Below are 20036 nucleotides of genomic sequence, written 5' to 3'. Positions count from 1 at the left end.
GTGAAGGGCAAGACTGGTAGGAATCTTGAATAACAAGGTATTTCAGTCAAGAAAAAGGAGGAAGAAGACAGAATAAGGTGGGGGAAGGGAAGGAGTACAAGCTAGAAGGTGATTAAGTGAAGACAGGTGTGTGGTGAAGGGGGATGAAGTAAGAAGCTGGAAAGTGATAGAGGGAAAAGAAGGGCTGGAGGAGAAGGAATCTGATAGGAGTGGACTATGGGAGAAAGCGAAGGAGTAGGGGCACCAGAGGAAGGTCAAAGGCAGGTGAGAAAAGAAAAGGTAAGAGGGGTAGAGTGGGGAATTAAAGAAAGGGGAGGGGGAACTACCATAAGTTGAAGAAATCAATGCTTATGCCATCAGGTTGGAGGCTACCCAGACAGAATATGAGATGCTGAGTGGCCTCATCTGGGCAGCAGAGGAGGTTATGGACCGACATTTTGGAATGGGGATTAGAATTAAAATGATTAGCCACCAGAAAATCCTGCTTTTTAGGGATGGAGCAAAGGTGCTTAAAAAACAGTTCCCAATCTACACTGATCTCACCAACATAGAGGAGCCTGCATCCGGAGTATTGGATAGAGTAGACAACCCCCAAAAGAACTTGCAGGTCAAGTGTTGCTCACTTGGAAAGACTGGTGCCCTGAATGGAAGTGAGGGACTAGGTGAATGGGCAGATGTAGCACTTCTTCCATTTGCAGAGATAAGTGTCAGAAGGGAGATCAGTGGGAAGGGACAAAGGGACAAGGGATTCATGGACTGAACGATCCCTGCAGAAAGCTTAGACTGGCAGCGGGGGGGGGGGGGGGGGGAAGGTGAGGAGAGATCAAGATGTGCTTGGTTGTAGGGTCCCATTGAAGATGGTGAAGGTTGTGATGAATGAAGTGCCAGTTGCAGAGACTCATGGGGTGGTAGGTGAGAATGAGTGAACCTTTATAACCCTGTGAAGGTGGTGGGAAGATGGGGAGACGACAGATGTCTGAGAAGTGGAAGAGATGTAGGTGAGGGCAGTATCAATGGTAGAGAAATGGAAAATCTGTTCTTTGAAGGAGGAGGACATCTCTGATGTCCTGGAAAGGAAAGCCTCATCTTGGGGACAGCTGCAGTGGAGATAAAGGAATTGAAAAATGGAAGAGCATTTTTACAGAAGACAGGGTGGTAACAGGTATAGTAAAGATAGCCAGTGGAGTTGGCAGGTTTATATAAAAAAATATTAGTGGACAGTCTGTTTCCTGAGATGCAGACAGAGATAGAGAAAGGGGAGACAGGTGAAATAGACCAAGTGAGTTTAAGAGCAGGGTGGAAGTTGAAGGGAAAAGTTAATGAAATTGTTGAGTTCCGCATGGTTGCACAAAGCAGCACCAATGTAATTGACAATTTAGCACAGAAAGAGTTGGGAAGCATTACCATGGAAGGCTTGGAACATGGACTGTTCCACGCAGCCAACGAAAAGACAGGCATAGCTGGGGCCCGTGTCTACATGTGAGATTGGAGAAAGTGGGAGGAGCAGAAAAATAAATTTGTTGAGTTTGAGGACCAGTTTTGTCAGACAGAGGAGGGTGATGGTAGAGGGAAAGTGGTCGAGTCAGTTGTCGAGAAAGAAATGGAGAGCTTTATGTCCTTCTTGCTGGGGAATATAAGTGCATAGGGATGGGACATCCATAGTGAAAATGAGGCAATCAGGCCAGGGAATTAAGGAGATTCAGAGCATGTGAAGTGTCACAGATGTTGATGGGATGGGACTGAATCACGGGAGACTTGCTACATGGGCAAAAGCTAGCTCTCCATATCATACTGCCCTGGGACACACATCCATCCATGGTCGACCCTGACCAATGGAGGTCTCAGAGAATATTCTACATGGTAGGCTGCTGAGAAAGTTACATCTCATGGGATCCAGGAAGAGCTGGCTAATTGGATAGACAATTAATTTGACTGTAGGAAGCAGAGGGTAATAGTAGAAGGTTAGTTTTTGGACTGGAGGCTCGTGACCAGTTGTGTTCCCCAGGGATCAGTTCTAGGGGCATTGCTATTTGTCATCTATATCAATGATCTGGATGCATGGTGAGCAAAGAAACACTTGAACAGGTGTGACATTGATAATGAAGATGGTTATTAGGATTTACAGAGAGATTCTGATCAGCTGGGTAAGAGAACTGGGGAAGACAAAAAGAGTTGATTTAGATAAACGAGGTGTTAAGAGTTTAGGAAGACTATTCAGGATAGGACTTCCACAGTGAACAGTAGGGCCCACAGGAATGTTGGAGAACAGAAGAGCCTAGGAATACAAGTACCCTCGTTCCCTGAAAGTGGTGCTGCAGGGTGATGAATAAAGTTTGTGACATGCAGGCCTTAAGTGCGAAGTTAGGATGTTATGTTGTAGTTGTACTAGATATTTCTGAGGCCATGTTCAGTGTATTGTATTCAGTTTTGGTCACCCTGTTATAGGAGAGATGGATTTTCAGCTGTAAAGAGTGCAGAAGAGATTTCTGAGGATGTTGCAGGACTTGAGAAACTCAGTTACAGAGAGAGGTTAAGCAGATGGAACTTTGGCATTGAAGTTTAGGAAAATGAGGGATGATCTTATAGAGCATACAAAATCATGAGGGGCATAGATGGGGTCAACGTGCACAGTCATTTTCCTAGAGTTGGGGAATCAAGAACTTGGGAACATGGGCTTAGGATGAAAAGGGTGAGATTTAATAGGAACCTGAAAGGCAACTTTCTTCACACAGAGGATGGTAAGCATATGAAATGAACTTCCAGAGGAAGAGGTTGAGGCAGGTTGCATTAACAATATGTAAAAACTATTTCAACAGATGCACGCATAGGAAAGGTTTATAGGGATGTGGGCTAAACATGGGCAAATAGGACTAGCTTAGATGGGAATCTTGGTCAGCATGGATCAACTGACCAATTTCAATGCTGTACGACTTTATGACTCTAAATTTCAGTGTTCATACTTTGGTTTGCAGACATTGCATGTGAATCCATGTGAATTTATTTTTTAAAGAGATACAGCACGGTAACAGACCCTTCCAAGTTCAACAAGCCTATGTTGTTCAATTACACCCACATGACCAATTAACCTACTAATCTGTACATCTTTGAAATGTGTATGTGGAGGAAACCAGGCAATCACAGGGAGAACAGACAAACTCCTTACAGACTGTGGCAGAATTGTACCTAGGTCAATGGCACTGTGTTAGCATTATGCTATCTGCTACACTTACAGTGCTGTCCTAATTATTATTGCAAAATTGACTTTTGATCTAGTCCAGCTAGATAAATACCTTCAATAATATTTTAGAATTCAAAATTATCAGGCAAATAAATTAGAACATTGCTATGGGATCTCTTGCTCACTAATAAATCAACAAAGGCTTGCGCCAACCTTCGAGTGTTCAATTCCATCTGCACCAAATCTGTTATCCTATATACAAGTAGATCTCTCTCTTTAATCCTTTTCGCTCCTTATGGAGCATAGGGCCTCAACAAAAGTCCTCCACTTTCTGCAATCTCTAGCAGATGTTTTTGCAGTCTCCCAAGTTTGGCTGGCAGCTTTCAGTTCATCCAAAAGCCTCCGCCTCCAGGTTTGCCTTGGGCGACCTCTTCTTCTCTTCCCTTGTGGATTCCATTCGAGTGATTGTCGAGTGACATTCGACTGGCTCCCTCAAGGTGTGGCTGACCCATCTCCACTTCCTCCTCCTTATCTGGAATACAATGGGCTCTTGGTTTGCTCTCTTCCATAGGTCTAGGGTTGACACTCTGTCATACCACTTGAGGCGGAGGATCTGCCGGAGGCATTTGTTGAGAAAAGTCTGGATCTTGTTGCAGCTGGTGTTAGTGATTCTCCATGTTTCGGATCCATATAGCAGGATGGCTTTCACATTGGAGCTGAATATACGGAGCTTAGTTTTGACAGAGATGGCCATAGATCTCCAAACAGGTCGCAGGGTTGTGAAGGCATGTTGGGCTTTTCTGATCCTTGCTCTGATGTCCTCATCTGTACCTCCTGATTTACTGATTTTGCTTCAGAGGTAGGTGAATTTGTCTACATCCTCAACTATTTGTCCTTCAATCCATAATGGCTCTTCTTGTTTGTTATTAATGCGTAGAACTTTGGTCTTCTCCTGATTGATCTTAAGGCCTACTCGCTGTGAGGTCTCTCCCAAAAAAAAACTATCTTGAAGCCGGTGTGAGAGAAGAGCGAGATCATCTGCAAATGCCAGGTCTTCCCATTTCCCTGTTAACGTCCACTGGATGCCTCTCTCTGAGCCAGCATAGGCTGTTCTTGGAGCCCAGTTGAGTACCACAAGAAAAAGTAGAGGCGACAGCAAGCATCCCTGTCTGACTCCAGTAGTGACCAGGAACTCTTTGGACAGTCTCCCATCGTGGATGACCTTGCATGAGAAGCCATCATAAAGCTGCTTGATGATATTCACCATCTCTTCCGGTACACCATAGTGTCGTAAGATGCTCCACATTGACTTTCTGTCCAGGCTGTCAAACGCCTTCTCAAAATCAATAAAAAAAACATATAGTGGAGTTTGCCATTCTATTGTCTTCTCCACAATGACTCTAAATGTAGCTATCTGGTCCATACATGATCTCTCTTTCCTGAACCCTGCCTGCTAATCTATAAGTCTCTGGTCAATGGCGTCTTTCATCTGCTCCAAGATGACCCTGGTGAGAACTTTGCTAGGAATGGACAACAAGGTGATTCCCCTCTACTTGCCACACAGTGAAAGATCTCCAGATTTTGGCAGCTTCACAAGGAGGCTCTTCTTCCAATCTAATGGGATCTCTCCTGTTCTCCATATCAAATTCAGCAGGATATGCAAATTGTCCACCATAACCTCTCCACCCTCTTTCAATGCTTCTGCAGGAATGTTGTCTTCTCCAGCAGCCTTGCCATTCTTCAGGCTTTTCAAATTCCTTGCTTGGTGATTTCACCTATACTGAGGTTGAATGGGTCTCCAGGCTCCAGGTCAGGTGGGCTCTGTGGTAGTGGTCTATTCAATACTTCCTGGAAGTGTGTTCCTTTCATCTCACCAACTGATCTTCAACCGAAGTGAGCAGATGGCCTGTCTTGTCTCTAACAGGTCTGTTGAAATTGCTTTTCTTCCCTCTCAAAAGTTTAGTTGTCGTGTAGTGTGCCTTGAGGTCCCCTTTACTGGCTGCTGTTTCTGCTTGCTCTGCTATTTCATTGAAGTACGATTATTAAGTAGATCAAAGAGATCCGGGGAAAAAAATTTCAGACCACTGAAATTGCATGCAGATTCTCTCATTTGAAGTTCCTAAAGACAATGAGGCATTTAATTGGATAAGAACATGGCATACTAACTGATGGGTAACTAGTGCAGAGACCAAACCTAGTGATAATGTGTTGAAAATGAAGAGATTTTATAACGTGAGGATCCAGGCAGGCAAGACCAAACCCACCATATTCACAGATATAAATCACTTATTCCTTCTCACTGGATTCCCTAGATGGTGAGACTGATTTTTAAAGACTGGCAAAGTTTATGGCATAATTTAGTTTCTTTATATATGAAATATATTACACAAAGACAAAATTCAAATTATGAAGTAATTGTAACCTAATAAAAGATTTAGATCACTTGAAAGGACCCAAATTTCAGAGTGGTTTGAAGTGAGCTTCAGGAATTCCCACTAGCAAAGACAAGTTTATTTTATCTAGCGATGTGGCAGAGTAGGCCCCTTAAGCCACACCACCCCAGCAACCACTGACAAACCCAATTAACCCAATCACGGGACAATTTACAATGACCAATTAACTACCCAGTATGTCTTCCGACTGTGGAAGGAAACCAGAGAACCTGGAGAAAATCCACACATTGCACAGGGAGGATGTACACAGACTCCTTACAGAACGGCAGCAGAATTGAACTCCGAACTCCAAAATGGCTCAAGCATTGTGCTACCGTGACCATGAAGTAATTATATGATCTGAGTTTCAAGAGATGCACACATAAAATTTAATGTTCATATTTTAACAGCTGCAAAAAAATCCAGCAAATTAGTCATCTTTCATGCCACTGAAATTCCACAAATTTACACAACTTCTACATTCTTATCTCCAAATTTTGCACATATCCACTATCCATTAAATTGTTCATCAACTTCAATACAAGTTGTGCTCTTTCTCAGACTTGCAGTCTATATACCATCATTGACCCTCATTAGCACACCACTTGAGGCAGCAGAATGCTTCATAACCAGGAGACTATTATACTACAAATTTACATTGGAGAAAAAGCACCACGAGGAAACAATACTGTACTATACAAACTGGCGGTGTGTGACTGTTGAATGCATCAGTTGGAGCTGTCTCATATTACATTCATTATGAATGAGCATCAAACTCAAAGCTTACTGTTAAAACCGCAGAGAAACACCATTCAATTGCTGAAAACAAAGTCTTAATCTGGGATCAGGTTTTGTCCCATTTAAATTCATTTGTTGAGATTTCCAGATCTAAATTTCTGACTATGGCTGCATAGCAAAAAGCTTTATATCCTTGAAGTTAATGCTTGTTTTACATGGCAGTATTGTAGAAGACTATGTGGATATGCACAATGGAAGGCAGCTAGTGCAGTTGTTTGCTTTTGTTTGTTTCTGCAAAACCTGCACAATGTAAAAACGTCAATGCTTTACAGAAAAAAAAGTAGTTGTTGGAGATACCAAAGGAAATATCCATTTGTCAATCCACCTCATTATCTCATATTTCCATAAGATCCCACACCAACATGTCCAGATTTAACTTGTTCAACCTTTCTTCAGTTCCTTTATCCCAAAGATGAACCAAGTGAACTCTTGTCTACGTACCCTCCAATATCCTGTCAAATTTGGAATCCAAAATCTATAATTCTTCCCCACTTTTACATTCCTTACAACTTGTAATAAAGGCCAATATTCATTAGCCTTCCTAATACCTGCTGCACATGCTTTGTGTTTTGTGTGCTTGGACTCTTACATCCCTTCGTGCTGCAATACTGTGATGTCACTCTTTAACTGTTTTCGTTCTTCCTTCCAGTATTTTCCCACGTCATACCCTATCCACATGCACTCCTTAGTCCATATGCCTAAGGGCTTTTTGTGTCTATTTCACAATTTGCCAACCATTTACTTTTTCATTAGCAAATTTAGACTCTTCATCGAACTCATGTATATAAATTGTAAACAGTACAACCCAACCTCAGCACATATTTTTTTTCTGACATCCCATCCTAACACAACAAATCTGAAAATTACCCATTTACCTGAAAATTGAATTTGAAATGCCAGCCAATCCCTCACCTGTTTTAATATAATAATCCCAATACTGGGTTTTCCTATTTTGTGAAGGAATCTTTTTGGGGCATCTAATAATTCCATATCTTGAAATTAAATTTCATGATATATACTGGTTCCCTTACGTTCACCTTATCACATCCTTAAAATGTTAGCAAATATGTCAAACACTCAAAGTCATGTTGGCTTCTTGATTCAATTATGTTTTAAATGTCCTGCTATTAACCTCTTTATTAATAGGTTCCAGCATTTTCCAAATGACAGATGTTAAGCTAATTAGCATACTTCCTTATCTCCATTTTGGAATCATGTTGCTATGTTTGTATTTTTCCAGACACCCAAGGCCTCTTCAAAACAGAGAATATTGGTAGATTAAGCCAATGTATCAACAGGTTCTACAATCACTCCAAGGGCCTAGGATGCAACCCAGCATGTCCAAGTGACCATCAGCCATTAACTACATCAATTTGCCCAGTACACTCTTTTTAAAATTCTTAAACTCCTCTTCCTCCCTTGATTAGGAAACATTTCAACAATGATGGAAATAGCTTCTCTCCAAAGAAGATGGATCCAAATTAACTACTTAAGATGCCTGCCATTTCTTGACTTCCCATTACTCCTCAGTCCCAAAGGGATCAAAAAGTATTCCATTTAATCAGTTCTTCAAATAAGCCAGTAGAAGTTGAGATCTGTGAGGTTTTAAAATATACTTTAGATGGATTACAGGTATTCTCAAACTCCATCTTCTCCCATTTATGACATTTATCACCTTTCCTTGCTTCCAAAGAATAGTGATGACAGCACTGTACAATTTCTCATAGAAATGGAGGGTACAGTAGTTTGATCTAATACAGGCATGGGCAAACTGCGGCCAGTTAAGCTTTTTAATCCGGCCCGCAGAACTTGATGAAATTATATTAATAAACCTTGTTAACGTTTTTTCCCCGCAATTCTGGCGTATTCCCAACAAATGACGCACTCTATATAGATTTGTGGCGACCCATTTCCTGGCACATCCGAACCGGCTCACAATTAGCCAGCGTTCTGGCTAAGGGAGGTAGCCTGCGGGGATTTGCAAGCACAGAGCTTTGGAGCCTCTGCGCAGGGGGGCAGGTTGAGGGAGGCTTAAAGTGAGGCTGGGGATTTCGAATAAAGTTTTTTTCTTCGACTGCAGTTACCGACTCTGTGTCGTAATTTTAGCGCTGCATGTAGCACACCGCTACACATTGACCTTTGTTGAGGTGCAGCGTATTACTCCACATTTGCACTTTACTCTTTGTTCGGCTCGACCTATTTGTGTGAACAGGCGTTCAGCGTCATGAACATCAACAAAGCCAGCCACAGATCCAAGTTAACTGACCAACACCTCAGATCCATCCTGAGAATCGCCACAACAAAACTAAATCCAGACTTTGATGCGCTGGCTAAAAAGGGAGACCAACAACACTGTTCCCACTGAAATTAAAAATAAGTTTCTTCGTTGTGTTATGTAAAAAATGCATTTGAAAATATTTTTTTCAATAAGCCTTACATGTTACATGTCATTTCTGTTAAGTGATGGACATGAGTAGTGCGCAGGTGCACGTATGTTCTCAAAATAAAAAATGCGCTCCAGATCAAATAACGCGCTCCGCATACTGGCGCGCTGTCAGTGTTCTGTCTTTGTGCTGGTCGTTGTTGAGTTTTGGCTCAGGGGACAATTGAATAAGAAGGAGCAGGACAAGTAGACCTGCATCTCCTACCGTTTTTGAAATAAAGACAGTCAGGAGGAGAGTGATGATGATAATATCTTGAAGGATAACAGAATTTTCAGTGCTTTAAAATAATAACTGTTACTATTAAAAAAAGCTGTATTTTATTCATTTAATTTTCAGTGTTTTAAAAGTCATTTCAATAAATAGCTAAATACCATAGGACTTCAAAGACAGATATTTTGTTGTAATGCATGTGTTCATTTTCAATTGAAATTAAAGCACATGTTTTCTACATATCCCATGATATTTTATTTTCTCTTATGAGGTGTATTACCAAAACACTCCATCCATCTGCTCCTGGTCCGGCCCCCCTGTCAAATCTTAGAACCCTTTGTGGCCCTCAAGTCAAAAAGTTTGCCCACCCCTGATCTAAAACCAGGTTATTATGCCTAAAGAAGGAAGCCTACAAAAGGATAAGGGAGAAGCTGGCTAGCACAGACTGAGTGCACAGGCTATAAGATGGTACAGTTGAGAAACAATGGAAGACTTTCAAAGAGATTTTTCATGGTGCTCAACCAACGTTTACTTCAGTAAAAGCAAGAACAGCAAGGATAGGTAAGGAAATAAAGGAGAGCATCAAACTAAAAGCTAGAATAGTGGGAAACTAGAAGGTGGGGTGTCCAGAATTCAAGGGCACAGCCTCAAAATTCAGGGGCAACCCTTTAGAACACAGGATTTTTATTTTTAAAACAGAGTGAATTTGTGGAATGCTCTGCTATGACAGCTGTGGAGGCCAAAATCATGGGTATACAAAGTGAAAATGGATAGTTTGTTGATTGGGCAGGGCTTCAATGGTTATGGAGAGAAGGCAGGTGTACGGGCTTGAGTGGTATCCAGGATCAGCCATGAAAGAATGGTGGGGCAGACTCAACTGGCTGAATGGTCTAATTCTACTCCTATGTTTTATGGTCTTTTTGCATTGTAGGGGAATTAAGGGTTATGGAGAAAAAGCTGGTAGGTGGAGCTGGGTCCATGGCCAGATCAGCCATGATCTCAATGAAGGGCGGAGCAGGCTCCATGGGCCTGATGGCCTACTCCTGTTCCTATACCTTATATTTGTTATATTCTTATGATAATAAAATTGTAGGATAAAAAGATAGGGAGATCTTTATCTTTACAAAAAAAAATTCCCAATCTTTTGGCCTATCAACAATCTTCACAGCTTGCACACCTTCTCCTTTAATTTTATACCATCTTTAACTTTCTTGGCCAGCCACAGAGTATTCTGCAAAGGCTGAGCAAAGTCCATCTCCCACCCCCCGTCCTCATCACATTCTACAGGGGTTGTATTGAGAGCATCCTGAGCAGCTGCATCACTGCGTGGTTCAGAAATTGCACCATCTCGGATCGCAAGATCCTGCAGTGGATAGTGAGGTCAGCTGAGAAGATCATCAGGGTCTCTCTTCCCGCCATCACGGACATTTACACTACACGCTGCATCCGCAAAGGAAACAGCATTCTGAAGGACCCCTCATACAATCTCTTCTCCTTCCTGCCGTCTGGGAAAAGGCTCCAAAGCATTCAGGCTCTCACAGCCAGACTATGTTTCTTCCCCTAAGCTATCAGACTCCTCAATACCCGAAGCCTAGACTGACATCTTGCCCTATTGTCCTGTTTATTATTTATTGTAATACCTGCACTGTTTTTGTGCACTTTATGTAGCCCTGTGTAGGTCGGTAGTCTAGTGTAGCTTTCTCTGTGTTGTTTTTTTAACGTAGTTCAGTCTCGTTTTTGTACTGTGCCATGTAACACCATGGTCCTGAAAAACATTGTCTCATTTTTACTATGTACTGTACCAGCAGTTATGGTCGAAATGACAATAAAAGTGACTTGACTTGACTTCTTCTCACAAAGTCCCTCACCAGAATACATCTTTGAAATTAAAGAAATATCTCCTTAAATGTCAGCTTCCAATATACCAATTTGCAAATTTTTTTGTGTGCCATACTCTGCCAGAGACTCGGCGACCACTTTTTTTTTCTAAGTGGATGTCTTAGAGGAAAGATTCTGTGAGTGGTCCCCCATATCCTTCTCACAGCGCAGTGTTTTTTTTACGAGGTCAAGTTGCAAGCTCAACACTCAAGCCGGCACGGATGGAAAGTGTGTCTGGGAGCGGCCCAACTGGATTCGAGCTCAGGAACTTTCACTCTGGAGTCCGGCGCTGATGTCACTGCGCCACCAGCCGGGTCAATTTGCAAATTAAAGATTGTTTTTCTCAGTCTATTTTAACACTCTGTCCTCTACCATTATAATCTTTATTATGTTTAATACACTAGTTGCACTCCAAACTTTTCACAGACAAATCAAGTTAAAATTTGTAAGTTACTAATGATAACACTTTTCTAGGATTTTTTCACTCTGAGATCACTAATTAACTAATAATATAGCTTGCTGACTGATTGTTGTAAGAAACCATCCCATTTTATTGCAATCTGCAATTTCATCCAATCTCTGGAGGATCTGGGTAGAAAAGACAATTATGTCAGGCCAGTGCTGGCAGCACAGACAAGAAAATCTGCAAATACTGGAAATCCACGCAACACACACATATTCAGTTCTCAGCCTGAAACACTGCCTGTTTACTCTTTTCCTTAGATGCTGCATGGCCTGCTGAGTTCCTCCAGCACTGTGTGTGTGTGCGCGTGCGCACACGCGCTGCTCATGATAGTGTATTCAGATTCTGTTCTGATTTCCACCGTAGTGGACTTTATCTCAAATAATATGTCAAAGTAGGTAGGAGATAGAAAGCTCATTAACGTGATGTCATAGCAACACCTTTCACTCATTCTGAGCAATACAAATAAGCCAGTCACTGAGTTCAGGAAGTGGGGAGAGATGCTGCACATGCTCCTGTCTACATCAACAAGGTTGAGAGCTTCAAGCTTCTGGGAATAAACATCATCAATATCCTGTCCTGGTTTTAAACATGAAGACTTCACAAACAAGAAAGCTCACTAACATCTTTATTTTCTCAGGAGCATCAAGAAATTTGCCATGTCCATGCCAACCCTTACTAACTTTTATCAAGGAACCATACAAAGCATCCTATCTAGATGTATCTTGGCTTGATATGGCAACTGCTCTGCATGTGACCACAGGAACACAGCAGAGCACATCATGAAACCAGCCTTTCCTCCATGGACTATCTATATTTCATGCTGCCTCAGTAAAGCAGCGAACATAATCAAAAACCCTGCCCAGCCTGGACATTCTCCCTTCTCCCCCGCCATTCAGCAGAAGATACAAAAACCAGAAGGCACAACCACCAGGCTCAAGGACAGTTTAAACCCTGTTGTTATAGTTCATTAGTGGGTAAATTGGATTCTTGACCTCACAATCTCCCTTGTTATGATTTAGAGGAGCAAATTTTTAGAGATCAGACTTGCAAGAAACATCAGGTTATAATAGTAGGTGTCTGGGACTCCCATGCTGTAAAAAGGCTGGATAGGAAAGAGTTTGTTAAGTGTGTTCAGGAAAGTTTCCTTAATCAGTATACAGAAATTCCAACTAGAGAGAATGTGTATTAGATCTCCTATTAGGGAATGAGACAGAGCAGGTGACAGAAGTTTGTTTAGGGGAACACTTAGCATCTAATAACTGTAATGTCATTTGTTTCAAGGTAATTATGGAAAAAGATACACCCAGTCCTCAGGTTGAGATTTTAATTTAGAGTAAGGCCAATTTTGATCATATCCTCTAAAGGCCGAGGCAATTTGGAGAGGTCAAAAACAGCTTCTTTGGCAGCAAAATTTAGGCCTAAAGAGAATTGCTGGGCAGTGTGTTCTAGGCCCAAAGCAATTTGTCACGGCAGAGACTAGGTCCTTATGTGAGCTATGATCTGTTTAGACAACTTAAACGCTGGCCTAGATAGACTGGGGCTCCTGCCTCCGCTACACTGAGGCTGTGAGACTGCCCCCGGCTGCTGTGCTTCATGTCTGTGAACTTCATGGTGAGATGCCCCACTAATACGAAGAACTGAATACCGAGGCTTGGGCCTACTCTTGGCTATCCTGGGGATTTGGATCTGGAGACTCAATTTGGTTTGGAATACTGCTGTTGTTATTTGCTTCTATTATTTGCATGATTTGTGTTTTTTTTTCTCTCTTTCTTTGTGCATTGGTCTTCTTCAAAAATTGGGTTCTTTCGGGTTTCTTGCTTTGCAGCTGCCTGTAAGCAGACAAATCTCAAGGTTGTACAATTTATACATTCTTTGATAATAAATTGTACTTTAAATCTTTGAATCAGAAAGGATCTGGTAATTGTGGATTGGGACAGGATGTTTTCTGGCAAAGGTGTACCTGGTAAATGGGAGGTCTTCAAAAGTGAAATTTTGAGAGTACAGAGTTTGTATAGTTCTGTCAGAATAAAAGGAAAGAACATCAGGTTTAGGGAACCGTGGTTAGAGTGCTATCGTGGCCCTGGTTAAAAGAAAAAGGAGGTACCTAGCAGGTATAGGCAGACAGGAACAAATAAGGAATGCAATAAAACACTAAAGAGAGAAATCAGGAGAGCTAAAATAAGATATGAGGTTGCCTCAAGTAGATAAAGTGAAGGAGCTAAGAGCTTCTACAAATACATTAAGAGCAAAAGGATAGCAAGAGATAAAATTAGTCCCCGGGAAGACCAGAATGGTACTCTATGCACAGAGTTAAAAGAGACTGGAGATCTTAAATGTATTTATTCAGGAGATGGACACAGAGTCTATCGTAGGGAGACAATGCAGCTGTCAGGTCATGGACCCTATACAGATTACAGAGGAGGAGATATTTGCTGTCTTAGGGCAAATTAACATGGATAAATCCCCAGGGCCTGACAATGTGTTCCCTCAGACCCTGTCGGAGCCTAGTGTAGAAAATGCAAGGGCTGTACCAGATATACTTAAAACATCCTTAGCCACCAGAAATACTTAAAACATCCTTAGCCACAGATGTGTGCAGTTTTGGTCACCAACCCACAGGAAAGATGTAAATAAGATTAGAAGAGTGTAGAGAAAATTTACAAGGATATTTCAGGACCTGAGGACCTAAGTTATAGGTAAAGGTTCAATAGGTTAGCACTTTATTCCCTAGTACGCAGAAGACTGAGGGGAGATTTGAAAGAGGCATACAAAATTATGAGGGGTATAGATAGGGTAAATGCAAGCAGGCTTTTTTCACTAAGATCGAGTGAGTCTAGAACTAGAGGTAATGGGTTAAGGGTGACGAGTGAAATGTTTAAAGGGAACACAAAGTACACAGCAGATGCTGTGATCAAATCAAGATGTACAAACAAGCTGGATGAACTCAGCAGGTCGGGCAGCATCCGTTGAAAGGTGCAGTCAATGGATGCTGCTCAACCTGCTGAGTTCATCCAGCTTGTTTATACATTGTAGCGGTGTGCTTCACACAGCACTGCAATAACGACATGGAGTCGGTGAGCTGCAGTTACAAAAGAGATTTATTCAAACCGCGGCCTCGCTTTAAAGCCTTCCTGATCCCACCCTCCCTGGCCAGGAATGCTGTAGGGGGCGCATATTCACAGTCCCGTCCCGCACGCAGGTTTTTCCCCTTGCTGGTGAAGCAGGCTTGGCGCCCTCTTTGGGACCTGCCTCAATGCCAGTGTGCACCACTTCATGAGTCGGTTCGAGTGCGCTGGGAAGTGGGTCGCCACATAACCCCTCCCCCCGCCAGAACCGGTGATACACCCCCCAATGTCCACAGTCTGGGTTGGACTCTGTTTGGGAGGTCTGCCTCTGCACCACGGTGCCTGAATCTCGACTGGCTGCGCCAAGTCCACATGGGCCGGTTTGAGTCAGTCCACCGTGAAAACTTTCTCTTTCCCCCCAATGTCCAGCACGAATGTGGACCCGTTGTTTCTGATCACCGTAAACAGCCCCTTGTAGGGCCTCTGTAGCGGTGCCCTATGTCCGCCCCGTTGTACAAAAACGAACTTACAGTTTTGCAGGTCTTTGGGTATGCAGGTCAGGTTCTGCCCATGCTGTGAAGTGGGTATGGGGGCCAGGTTACCGAGCCTCTCGTGTAGTCTGCCCCAGGACTGCTGCGGGTTCTTACTCTTTTCCCCTTGGGGCTGGTATGAACTCTCCTGAGACGACCAGGGGTGCACCGTACACCAACTCGGCCGACGAGGTGTACAGATCCTCTGTGCGCCATACAGATTCCGAGCAGGACCCCGGGGAGCTCGTCCACCCAGTTAGGCCCTTTGAGGCGGGCCATGAGAGCCGACTTCAGGTGACGGTGGAAACGCTCCACTAGTCTGTTCGACTGTGGGTGGTAGGCAGTTGTGTGGTGCAGCTGAGTCCCCAAAAGGCTGGCCATAGCTGACCACAGGCTGGAGGTGAACTGGGCGCCTCTGTCAGAGGTAATGTGGGCCGGTACACCAAAGCGAGACACCCAGGTGGCGATCAGTGCTCGGGCGCAAGATTCGGAGGTGGTGTTGGTGAGCGGGACTGCCTCTGGCCATCTGGTGAACCGGTCCACGATAGTCAGGAGGTGCCGCACTCCGCGCGACACTGGCAAGGGGCCCACGATATCCACATGAATGTGGTCGAAACGCCAGTGGGCGGGATGGAACTGCTGCAGTGGGGCTTTGGTGTGCCGATGCACCTTGGCCGCCTGGCAGTGCATGCACATTTTGGCCCATTCACTGACCTGTTTGCGGAGACCGTGCCAAACAAACCTGCTGGAAACCATCCGGACAGTCGTCCGGATGGAGGGATGCGCCAAGTTATGAATGGAGTCGAAAACACGGTGCCGCCAGGCTGTCGGGACGGGGCTGCCCGGTGGCGACGTCACAGAGTAGGGTCCTCTCACCCAGGCCTACGGGGAGGTCCTGGAGCTGCAAACCGGAGACTGCGGTTCTGTAACTCGGAATCTCCTCATCTGCCTGCTGCGCCTCTGCCAGTGCCTCAAAGTCTACCCCTTAGGAAAGGGCATGAACGGTAGGGCGAGAGAGTGCATCCGCCACGACATTGTCCTTACCCGAGACGTGCCGGACATCCGTCGTGTATTCAGAGATGTAGGACAGGTGGCATTGCTGGCGGGACGACCAGGGGTCGGATGCTTTCGTAAACGCAAAGGTAAGCGGTTTGTGGTCCGTGAACGCGGTGAAGGGCCGACCTTCTAGGAAGTACCTGAAATGCCGGATTGCCAGGTAGAGCGCCAACAGTTCCCAGTCGAAAGCACTGTACTTGAGCTCGGGTGGCCGCAGGTGTTTGCTGAAAAACGCCAGGGGTTGCCAGCGACCTGCGATGAGTTGCTCCAGCACCCCACCGACTGCCGTGTTAGATGTGTCCACTGTGAGGGCGGTAGGGGCGTCCATTCTGGGATGTACTAGCATTGCGGCGTTCGCCAAAGCTTCCTTCGTTTGAACGAAAGCGGCGGCGGACTCCTCGTCCCAGGTAATGTCCTTGCTCGGACCCGACATCAGGGCGAACAGAGGGCGCATGATCCGGGCAGCTGAAGGGAGGAAGCGGTGGTAGAAATTGACCATACCTACGAATTCCTGAAGGCCTTTGATCGTGGTGGGTCGGGGGAATTGGCGGACCACATCTACCTTAGTGGGCAGAGGGGTTGCCTCGTCTTTAGTAATCCTGTGGCCCAGGAAGTCAATGGTATTGAGTCCGAACTGGCATTTGGCGGGGTTGATTGTAAGACCGTATTCACTCAGTCGGGCGCAGAGTTGACGGAGGTGGGACAGAGGCTCCTGACGACTGCTGCTGGCTATGAAGATGTCGTCCAAATAGATGAACGCGAAGTCCAGGTCCCGTCCCACCACGTCCATTAACCGCTGGAACGTCTGTGCGGCATTCTTCAGGCCGAACGGCATGCGGAGGAACTCGAAAAGGCCAAACGGGGTGATGAGAGCCGTTTTGGGGACGTCGTCAGGATGCATCGGGATTTGATGGTACCCTCGGACGAGGTCCACCTTGGAGAAGATCCGTGCGCCGTGCAGGTTTGCTGCAAAGTCCTGAATGTGCGGCACAGGGTAGCGATCCGGTGTGGTAGCCTCGTTCAGCCTGCGGTAGTCGCCGCACGGTCTCCAGCCCCCGTCGTTTTGGGCACCATGTGCAGGGGGGAGGCCCATGGGCTGTCGGACTGCCGGATGATCCCCAATTCCTCCATCCTCTGGAACTCCTCCTTCGCCAGTCGGAGCTTGTCCGGGGGAAGCCTTTGAGCACGGGCGTGGAGGGGTGGTCCCTGGGTCAGGATGTGGTGCTGTACGCCGTGTCGGGGCATGGCCGCTGTGAACTGCGGTGCCAGAATCGATGGGAAATCCGCCAGGACCCTGGTGAAGTTGTTGTCGGACAGCGTGATGGAGCTGAGGTGAGGGGCTGGCAACTGGGCTGCACCCAGGGAGAATGTCTGAAAGGTCTCGGCGTGTACCAGTCTCTTCCTGGGCAGGTCGACCAGTAGGCTGTGAGCCCGTAAAAAATCCGCACCCAGAAGCGGTTGGGCTACGGCGGCCAGTGTGAAGTCCCACGTGAACTGGCTGGAGCCGAACTGTAGCTGCACCTGACGGGTGCCATAGGTCCTTACTGTGCTGCCGTTCATGGTCCTCAGGGGGGGCCCCGGTGCCCTGCTGCGGGTGTTGTAACTCATCAGAGGTAAGACGCTGATCTCGGCACCAGTGTTGACCAAAAACCGGCATCCCGACCTTCTGTCCCACACATACAGGAGGCTATCCCGAAGGCCAGCCGCCGTAGCCATCAGCGGCGGCTGGCCCTGGCGTTTCCCGGGAACTTGCAGGGCGGGCGTCAACGGCGGGCTTCTGCGCCCCACTGCTGGTGGTAGAAGCACCAGTGTTCGTTGGGCCGGGGGTTAGCGGGCTCTGCGGCCGGGCCTGGACTGGTTTGCTGCTGGGAGTGTGGCTGGGAGATCTGTGCGATGGACGCCCCACTCACCTTTTAGGCGTTCCACAGCAAGTCCGCCCGGGCTGCCACCTTCCGGGACCAGTAGTCACTGCCCCCCGTGGTCACTGAAATCGGACAGCAGCAGGCGTATGTTCTCGGGCAGCTGCTCCAGGAATGCTTGCTCAAACATGAGGCAGGGTGTGTGTCCGTCGGCCAGAGACAACATCTCATTCATTAAAGCCAAAGGAGGTCTGTCGCCCAAGCCATCCAGGTGCAGTAAATGGGCAGCCCGCTCGCGCCGTGAGAGTCCGAAAGTCCTGAGGAGCAGGGCTTTGAATTCCGTGTACTTGCCGTCTGCTGGGGGCGACTGTACGAACTCCGCGACCTGGGCCGCTGTGTCCTGGTTGAGGGAGCTCACCACATAGTAGTAGCGGGTGTCTTCTGAGGTGATCTGGCGAATGTGGAATTGGGCTTCGGCTTGCTGGAACCATAGGTTCGGTCGCTGTGTCTAGAAACCCGGCAGTTTCAACGAAACCGCATGAACAGAGGCGGCGTCAGTCATTTCTGGTCCAAAAATTGTTTGGACCATCGAAGTCACCAATTGTAGCGTCGTGCTACATGCAGCGCCAAAATTACGACACGGAGTCGGTAACTGCAGTCGAAGGAAAAAACTTTATTCGAAAACCTCAGCCTCACTTTTAAGCCTCCCTCAACCTGCCCCCCGTGGCACAGAGGCTCCAAAGCTCTATGCTCGCAAACCCCCGTAGGCTATCTAATTGTGAGCCGGAAAGCTGGCCAATTGTGAGCCGGTTCGGATGTGCCAGGAAATGGGTCGTCACAGCAGCTTAATTTTCACTGTGTGTGATTTACGCCATTCTTATGTAATGCCCTGGTAAAATTTTTTACTGCTAATATCATAGGGTACTTCATATAATGGTTTTCTGTAGAACCAGTGTATTCTGCTGGTACTGTTTGGGTTACATTTAAAGATAAAGGAACTTAGGAAATTGGTGTCATCCAATCAGGATGGTGGAACTGGGACAAAGTTCTAGAGAATGCTGGGGGAGAGTTTTGTGATGAACACTGAGGAGAGTCGAGGTTTTTCTTGGCTGGAGGCGAAGAGAGAATACGCTCGAGCACAGGAATCCAGTAGGAATCCAGTATTTGATGGAGGTCAATAGAAAAATTTTACCAGGGATTGATGAATAGGAGGAGTTGGTGTCGTGAGTACATCAGACACGACAACCTTTGGAAGATTTGAGCTCCAAACTATGCACATTTAACTGTTTTAATTATGATGGGCCCTTTTGTTTTTTTCCCTTCTTTCTTTTCTCCAATAACTGTTTGGTTAAGCTAATATTCATAAATATGCTTTCCGTATAATTGGATGCAGTGTTCAGTCTGCTATTTCTTGCATGGGAGCAGTAAGTTATACAGTATTCACATAAATATGGGTTCAGGGAGGCGAGACATCCCAACGTCACAGGTTTGGCAGGATCCAAGTCATATCTACACTAGATGTATGGAGTCTGGGAAAGGTGATTTTCTAACCGTCGAGTCCGGTGGCCTTTAGTGATGGGCTAACAAGTTACATCTCTACAGACCCCCAATAAAAAGTGGTTTCACATAAATAAGTCCACCATCAGCCCCTCAAGCCTACTTAACTATTCTACCCCAAATAGGACTTCGCATATCTCTCAATTCCCCTTTTATCCAGAAATCAATTTCTGCTTTATATTAACATATAGATAACCACCCCCCCACAGCCCTTTATGGTAGAGTATTGCTCCTTGAAGAAATCTCACTATTTTAGTTCTAAATGGCTTGCCCATGTTCGGAGGGTGATCCTTCGATCCAGACCTTTATTTAGCCAGTACAAACATCTATCAGCACCTATCATCCAGCTCTGAGTTTTGTTTAGTGTCTGGCTTTGGTTAGAATTTGATGCATTGCAAATAACAACCACTCAAGAACAGACCTCAATATATACATTTCTACTCATCAAATCACAACAGAATGTTATGTTGTGTAAAAATTACACACCATGAACTACTGTGCTTTTAATGACTTATTATAGAAGAGGCAAAACAGGAAAACACGTGCACTTAAATTTGAATTCA

General features: G+C 45.3%; 1 protein-coding gene across 3 annotated transcripts in view; it reads right to left on the bottom strand.

The window, feature by feature from the left end:
* The window catches only part of fam117bb (family with sequence similarity 117 member Bb), a 207805-nt gene that overhangs the window by 61725 nt on the left and 126044 nt on the right, over window positions 1-20036 (bottom strand). The window lies entirely within an intron of this gene.

This window comes from Hypanus sabinus, chromosome 4 (genome assembly GCF_030144855.1).
Source record: "Hypanus sabinus isolate sHypSab1 chromosome 4, sHypSab1.hap1, whole genome shotgun sequence".
Classification (NCBI taxonomy): Eukaryota; Metazoa; Chordata; class Chondrichthyes; order Myliobatiformes; family Dasyatidae; genus Hypanus; species Hypanus sabinus.
The sequence above is the reverse complement of the archived record's forward strand: the minus strand, read 5'-3'. Positions and strand labels throughout refer to the sequence as shown.